This window comes from Ovis canadensis, chromosome 12 (genome assembly GCF_042477335.2).
Source record: "Ovis canadensis isolate MfBH-ARS-UI-01 breed Bighorn chromosome 12, ARS-UI_OviCan_v2, whole genome shotgun sequence".
Lineage (NCBI taxonomy): Eukaryota > Metazoa > Chordata > Mammalia > Artiodactyla > Bovidae > Ovis > Ovis canadensis.
In genome coordinates, this window is record NC_091256.1 from 58,374,134 (window position 1) to 58,381,043 (window position 6,910).

At 48.0% G+C, this 6,910-nt stretch overlaps 1 long non-coding RNA gene across 1 annotated transcript; it reads left to right on the forward strand.

Annotated features, from left to right (window-relative positions):
• The first annotated feature begins 238 nt into the window (after positions 1–238).
• On the forward strand, positions 239–5,297 carry LOC138415899 (uncharacterized). The gene is made up of 4 exons (XR_011247440.1): positions 239–508; positions 605–702; positions 4,186–4,309; positions 4,543–5,297. It is a non-coding gene; the product is annotated as an uncharacterized lncRNA (long non-coding RNA).
• The last annotated feature ends 1,613 nt before the right edge of the window (positions 5,298–6,910 follow it).

The window sequence follows — 6,910 nt, forward strand, 5'->3', positions numbered from 1 at the left end:
GTGGGAACTGCTCGGCTAGAGGCACAATAAATATTTGTTAACAAGCGTTTTTGTGTTTCAGATAAGAAAGGCTCTTGATGGAGGGCTGAAACTCAAAAGAACCTGCTGATTCATCCACTTGGGGATCCTGTTTAGAGGAGAAATAGAGGGTCTTCCTGCCAGATCAGCATGACTCTGACCAAGGAGACCTGGGACCTCAGGAGGGAGGTGAATGGCCATTTGTCCTGCTTCCCAGCCTGTGTAAGTGGGCACCGGTGTTCCTAGGTGTTCCTGGGGTGAAATCTACAGAGGCAGGAGACCTTTCAGAGCCTCCTTGGTGCCCTTGCCCTGCAGGGTTGTGGAGAATGTAGTCCCAGCCGACCTGTCTCTTCCCAGGACATCTACCAAACCAGCAGCCTTCACAGCTATCCAATCCATCTGCCCGTTGCAGTGAAAAGGACAGAAAGAGGAATGAGTTTTTTTCTTTCCCTTTTCTGAGAACAAAGAAGATAAAGAGAACAGTGAGCAGGTATGGACAGTCCTAATTTTTTTTTTTTTTAACTTTAACTGCTCCTAACTCTGCATGTCTGTAACTAAGTATGCTTTTCTGCCACTAACTTTGCAGGAGCTACGCTTCACACCTATTTCCTTCTGACTCCATGCTAAATACATCCTGAAGAGCCAGCTCATTGGAGAAGACCCTAATGCTGGGAAAGACTGAGGGTAGGAGGAGAAGGGGACGACAGAAGATGTGATGATTGGATGGCATCATTGACTCAGTGTACATGAGTTTGAGCAAGCTCCAGGAGACAGTGAAGGACAGGGAAACCTGGTGTGCTGCAGTCCGTGGGGTCCCAAACATGTGACTGAGTGACTGAACAACAGCAACAATCTGGGGTTTACCCTTACAACATCCTTCCCCTTGTAGTTACAAATCAGGAAAAAGGCCACAGAGCGACTGAACTGCCAGACTCAATTACTGGGTTAGTGATGCCAGCCTATGACTGTTTCTGACAAGATCCCACACCTTTATTCCTCATCTCTGACTCCTGACCGTGATGCCTCATCTTATATAAGCCCCTAGACTTCTCCTGGAGCACGGGCACTGTTCTTGAGACATGGGCTTACTGTGTAACCCTCTCTGCCGGCTGAGAATTAAAATGACCATTCTATTTCCTCCAAACTTTATCTCCGTATTTTTTATCCATCTTCAGTGGGCAGAGAAAGCCAAGATTTTGGCCAGCAACATGCCCAGATTTCCATCTCTTCTGAGTATCTCAAACTGCGCTGGCACCGGATGAAAACTTCTCTGAAAAGCCTCTTTCTTTCCCAGGCATTTCATCTTCTCGTTTTGAATCCTGAGAGATGTTTTCCCCTCCTCTCTGCTTTGTTCTCTCTTTAATGCACCTCTGCTGGAGTCCTGCCCTGGAGCAGGGGTTCCTCTGCAGGTTCCTTGGCATGTGGGGGTCGTCACACTGAACCCCTGTCCTAGAGCTGGGTCCCCAGAAATTATGGACATAATTTCTGCAGAGGGCTGATTTTTGAATGGAGGCAGTAGTTCCAGCAGCCTTGGCCAGCAGCACAGGAGGCCTGACGGAGGGCACTAGACATGCATTGCGTCACTGGTCTGTGTGTCTTCTGGCCTCCAGGGGTCCCCAGTAGTTGTGGGGCAGGAGGGGGCTCGGACGCTTGAAACATCAGGCTTCCTGCATTTCCATCAGGCTTGCCTGCTCTTGGGGAACTCATCTTTCAGGAGAGCCCTGGGCTGGGCTGAATGGCTGGGCTGAGGGCACAGCGGGGATGTGCTCTGAGCTGTTTGCAATGCATAGAAATTTCCGGGGCTTGTTTTTGAGCATTGTTCTTTTATTCATAAGCTTGCCTTCGAGGCTTGTAAATGACATTACCCATTTTGCATTAAGCAGGCCTGGTAAAGCTGGTTGGCTTCCACACTGGAGGCTTCGTTTGGAGGGCCAGATTGACTTACGGGCCAATTGCTTTATTAAGCATCTTAAGAATATGCCAGTATCTGGGCTTTTTAATCTAAAATTCATTAAGGGGCTTTGTGCTGGGGGGAGTCAGGGGCCCAGCACCCTGTTTCTGTGTCCAGCTCTGCTCCTTGAGTCCTTACTCTTGTTCTCTCCGTCACCTCCAGGGAGGATGCTCACATCTCTGGGAGAAGGACTGTGTATGCATGTGTGTGTGTTAAGTTGTGTCTGACTCTTTGCGACCCCATGGACTGTAGCCTGCCAGGCTCCTCTGTTCATTGGATTTTCCAGGCAAGAATACTGTAGTGGGTTGTCTTGCCCTTCTCCAGGGGATCTTCCCAACCCAGGGATCAAACCCAGGTCTCCCACATTGCAGGCAGATTTTTTACCAGCTGAGCTACCAGGGAAGCCCCAGGGCCTGTAAAGAAGGAGATGGTTATGTATCTGCCGGTGCAGCACAGAGTGGGGCATGGTAAGGGCACATCACATGTTTGTTGAATGACTTCATGAGTGACTTAGCATTGACTCTCAGTTTCTGGAACCAGGAACACTGAAAAGAGGCATTAAAACAAAGCCCCTTTTGGGTAGCTTTCAAAGCCCGAATGACATCATTGGTCTTGCGGACACAGACTTTTGGAATCATCTGTGGGGTGTTGATGAGTGCTGTATACATCCACACAGAAAAGAGACAGTGTGGTCAAATAAATTTGTCAAACAATAGGGTGAACAAAATATAATTGCTGTAGGTCTTCTCAGGAACTTTAATCAGCTCCTGAGAACTCAGGAGCCGTCTGTAAGAGGCATATAGAAATCAGGATTTCCTAGTCACGTTTGAATAAATGATTTTTTTTCCTTCAAAATGAGAAATTCTGGAAGTGATTGGAGCTATTGAACATGACAGCTGCAAGTTACTTTGTAAATTTAAATTTATTAAAATGCACATAAACTAAAAATTCACTTCCTTGGTCACAATCATCATGTCTTAGATGGTGGATCTTGAGACAGACAGTGTAGAAAGGGACTTTCTAATCATTCCAGAAAGTTCTCTTGGACAGCACTGGTCTAGGGAGATGTTGGTATTGAGAAGATAGCTTAGAGAGACCTTGAGGGGAGTTCCTTGGTCCCGGGAGGCATTGCTCTCTGAGCACCTCTGTGAATGTCTTTCCTGAATAGTGAGGATAAAAAATAGGCAGTATATATCAGGCTTCCCAGGTGGCTCATACAGTAAAGAATCCACCTGCAGGAGACCCAGGTTCGATCTCTGAGTTGGGAAGATTCCCTGAAGAAAAGAATGGCAACCCACTCCAGTATTCTTGCCTGGCGAATCCCATGGACAGAGGAACTTGGCAGTCTACAATCCAGGGGATCGCAGAGTTGGATACGATTGAGCCACTAACATTTTCTTTCATTTTACATGTATTAATACAAAGTGTTTACCGTGCATCAGAGAGTGTTCTCAGTACATCACATGCTTATTTAATCCTCAGAAGAATTCTCTGCAGTAAGAACTCTTATATTCAACCTCCACAGACAGAGATTCCAAAGCACAGAGAGGTGGAGTGACTGGCCCAATGTCACACAGATAACACATTGATGAGGTCAGGATTAAAACCCAGGCAGTCTGAAACTAGAGGTTGTGTACTTAACCACCAAAGTAAGCTCCACTGATCACCCTGGAGGCACTTAGCTGTGGCTCCCCCATCCACACCCCTGAGACCTCAGTCTTCATTCCAGGTAACCTGCAGAGGTTTCTGAAAACAGTTGTTGTTGTTCAGTTGCTCAGTTATATCCAACTCTTTGAAACCCCATGAACTGCAGCATGCCAGGCTCCTCTGTCTTTCACTATCTCCTGGAGCTTGCTCAAACTCATGTCCATTGAGTCAATGATTCCATCCAACCATCTCATCCCCTGTCAACAGTGTCCAGCTTCAGTGTCCAGATGAACACAGTCCACTCTTGGTGATCTTGAGAATAATGTGTCCCAGCTCTGAGGATGCTTTCCAAAGAGTAGTCAACGAGGGCACTCCTGGCCCCAACCGCATGGTATAGGCTGTTGTGCATGGTCGTGCAAGGGTGAATGCATCTTGAGAACAGAGTATATATTTCATGTGGCATTGGAAGGATTGCACACGTGGGCATGAGTGGGCATCCCCCTGCACACTTATTTGTGGGCTGCTGGGGGGAACTTGCTTCTGTAGTCATAGAGGCAAAACCCTTCCAGGGCCCAAAAAGGATTTTAAAAATAGCTCAAAGGGTTGAAAGCAAGACAGGAGAGGCAGTTTCACTGAATTTGATGCCTTCAGCCACCCAGATGCTGGGAACATCATTCGGTCCTGTTGAACCAGGTGAGTGCACTCTGGGTCACATGTGCAGATTCATACACAGAAATGGGAGTCTTTGGTGGGGGCCTGTTGAGCTGAGCTGTCTCCACGCTTGCTGTCTTGCTGGGCACAGAGGGTGAGGGGCCTGGGAGGGCTCGGGTCAGCCTGACACCATGTGCATGTGCATGAGGGTTTGTGTGTGAGCTGAGGCAACAAGGGGCTCATCCTTTGAGACTCCCTCCTTTATCCTCGTCCAGGTCTACAGAAGAGGGCAGAACCACCTGGAAGAGGAGGCAGGTGCTTCCTGGGGAAACTGTCCTCACACCAGCAGACTTACCCTGAGGGAACTCGATGGGCACGAGAGCTGTGTGTCCATGGAACCCCCCAGTCAATGTGGTCCATGCTTGGTTTCATTCTGTACTGTCTCAGTCTTGAATTCTTACTGTTTTGTTAACTTTGAACTTGGGTTTTCTGAGCAAAGTCCTATGGCAATGACATGTGTGTGAGCTACTATGGTAAAGACGTGTATGTGAGTGGAACAGACACATGGGGTGTGTGTCCACTGTTCTTCAAAATCCCACTGGCACTTGGCATTCGTGGTTCCCCACAAGCACAGAACTCTGGGAGACCCATGGTGAAACCAGCACGACTTGGCTTGGTCCAAGGGAAGCGAATCAGGTCCACGGCAAAGGGCGGTACTGACCATCCCGAGCGGCCAGCAGTCGCATTTGAACCAGAACTTGCTCTGAAAGCAGAAAGAAGGCTCTGGCCTCCTAAGAAACATGAATGACCAAGGAGCCCTGTGTCCTTTCTTATTCCTTTCACTGCCCTGTGTCAGCAACCAACCACTTCTGTGGGAAAAAAATGATGCAGAAGTAAAGGGGATCAAGGATGATGCACCCCCCTTCCCTTTGAAACCTTCCTTAATCCATGTGCCAAAGGCAGAGAGCGCTGGGAAAGTGTGCCTGATCTGAGAGTGAATTAAAGGCAGTTGTGTTGGTTTTGTGCAGACTTTCTGCTGCTCTGGGAAGAATGAAATACATCTTCATATATGAGCTACAAAATATGAATAGTACAATTTCAGTTATTCTGCATAGGAGTTAAATGCTCTTATGTTTGCATTTAAAATTGGCATTGCACAATATAAAGATGAACGGTAAAAATCCATGCTAATAATTTGAAATTTAAATTTTTCTTGACTTAAAATGGTACTGTACAGCAAATATAAATCACCATGATAAGTCAAAACAGAGACAGTGGAAGAAAGGAAAGTGGTTTATAGTTTCTTACCTTTAGCACTTTTTTTTTGCTGCCTTTTGAACAAGGAGTTCCACATTTTCATTTTGCACCAGGCCTTGAAAATTACATGACTGGCTGTGGGTAGACCTTCCTATCCAAAGTTTTCTAGCTGGGGTTTCAGGTGAGTGGTCCCCACCAGGGTCTTGGAGATCCCCTTACTCTGACCTTTGTGGATGTGTTTCTTTGCTGTCTGAGGACAGACTGTGGAGGGTCCCTCCTTCCTGCCAGAGCCCTTCTGTCTTCTGTGACAGTCTGACAGGCCTCCCTGGGCTCCTGCTTCTGGGCTCTTGACCTCACAAGCACACAGGTTTTCTGTGTGCAGAGTCAATAAGGATATGCTGAGCCCTTGCTCAGCCTTTGGCCAAGCTCCATGTGCCACATGGAACCTTCTGAGACACTGACAACAAAGGTCCCTCTAAGGATTTCTGTTTCTGTGGACCCACCCTCCTCTGATAGGGTCTGCCCAAGAGCCACTAGGATAATTTTCAGTGCATATGTGTACGTATGCATACAAGAGGGGTGAATGGATGGATAGATGTACAGATGGTTGGATGTACAGATGGGTGGATGGATGGATGGATGGAGGTACAGATGAATGGATAGATGTACAAATGGATGGATGTAGAGATGGATGGATGGATAGATGTACAGATGGATGGATGTACAGATGGGTGGATGGATGGATGGATGGATGGATGGATGGTGAATGGATGGATGATGGATGGGTGGATGGTGGCTGGTGGTTGGCTGGCTGGATGTACAGATGGGTGGAGGGATGGATGGATGATGGATGGATAGATGGATGGAAGGATGGTGGATGAAAGGATGGATGTAGAGATGAATGGATGAATAGGATAAGGCACTGAATGAAATGCAGACCCAGCCCAGAGGCATTTCTCTGTGGGCAGGAAGGCATTCAGGCAGGTGTGACCTAAGTCCCCCAGTGGACCCCATGTGTTGGCCTTCCCCTCACCATCATGGTCCCTGGAAGCTTTGCTCCTCACTCAGTGAGCTCAGTGCTGGACCCTGGAATAGAGACCTGGGGACTGTGCCTGGACCCAGGAGGCAGAGGTAACCGTCTGCTGCTGCAGCAACCTGGACATCCCAAATGGGGGCCTGGAGCTTCCTGGGAAAACAGAATAGCCACCCTGAGGACTCAGCCTCCTTCTCTCTCAGCTTCATGGGAGGTGTTTCCAGAATCAAATTAGACCCGGGCAGTGCAAGCATGATATACCTATGTGTTACTGAACTGATGGTGCCTGGTGGTCCTCTCCTGGGGGAACATTTAGTCCGTGGGGAGGGTTGGAAGTGGAGGGTGGGGGCTAC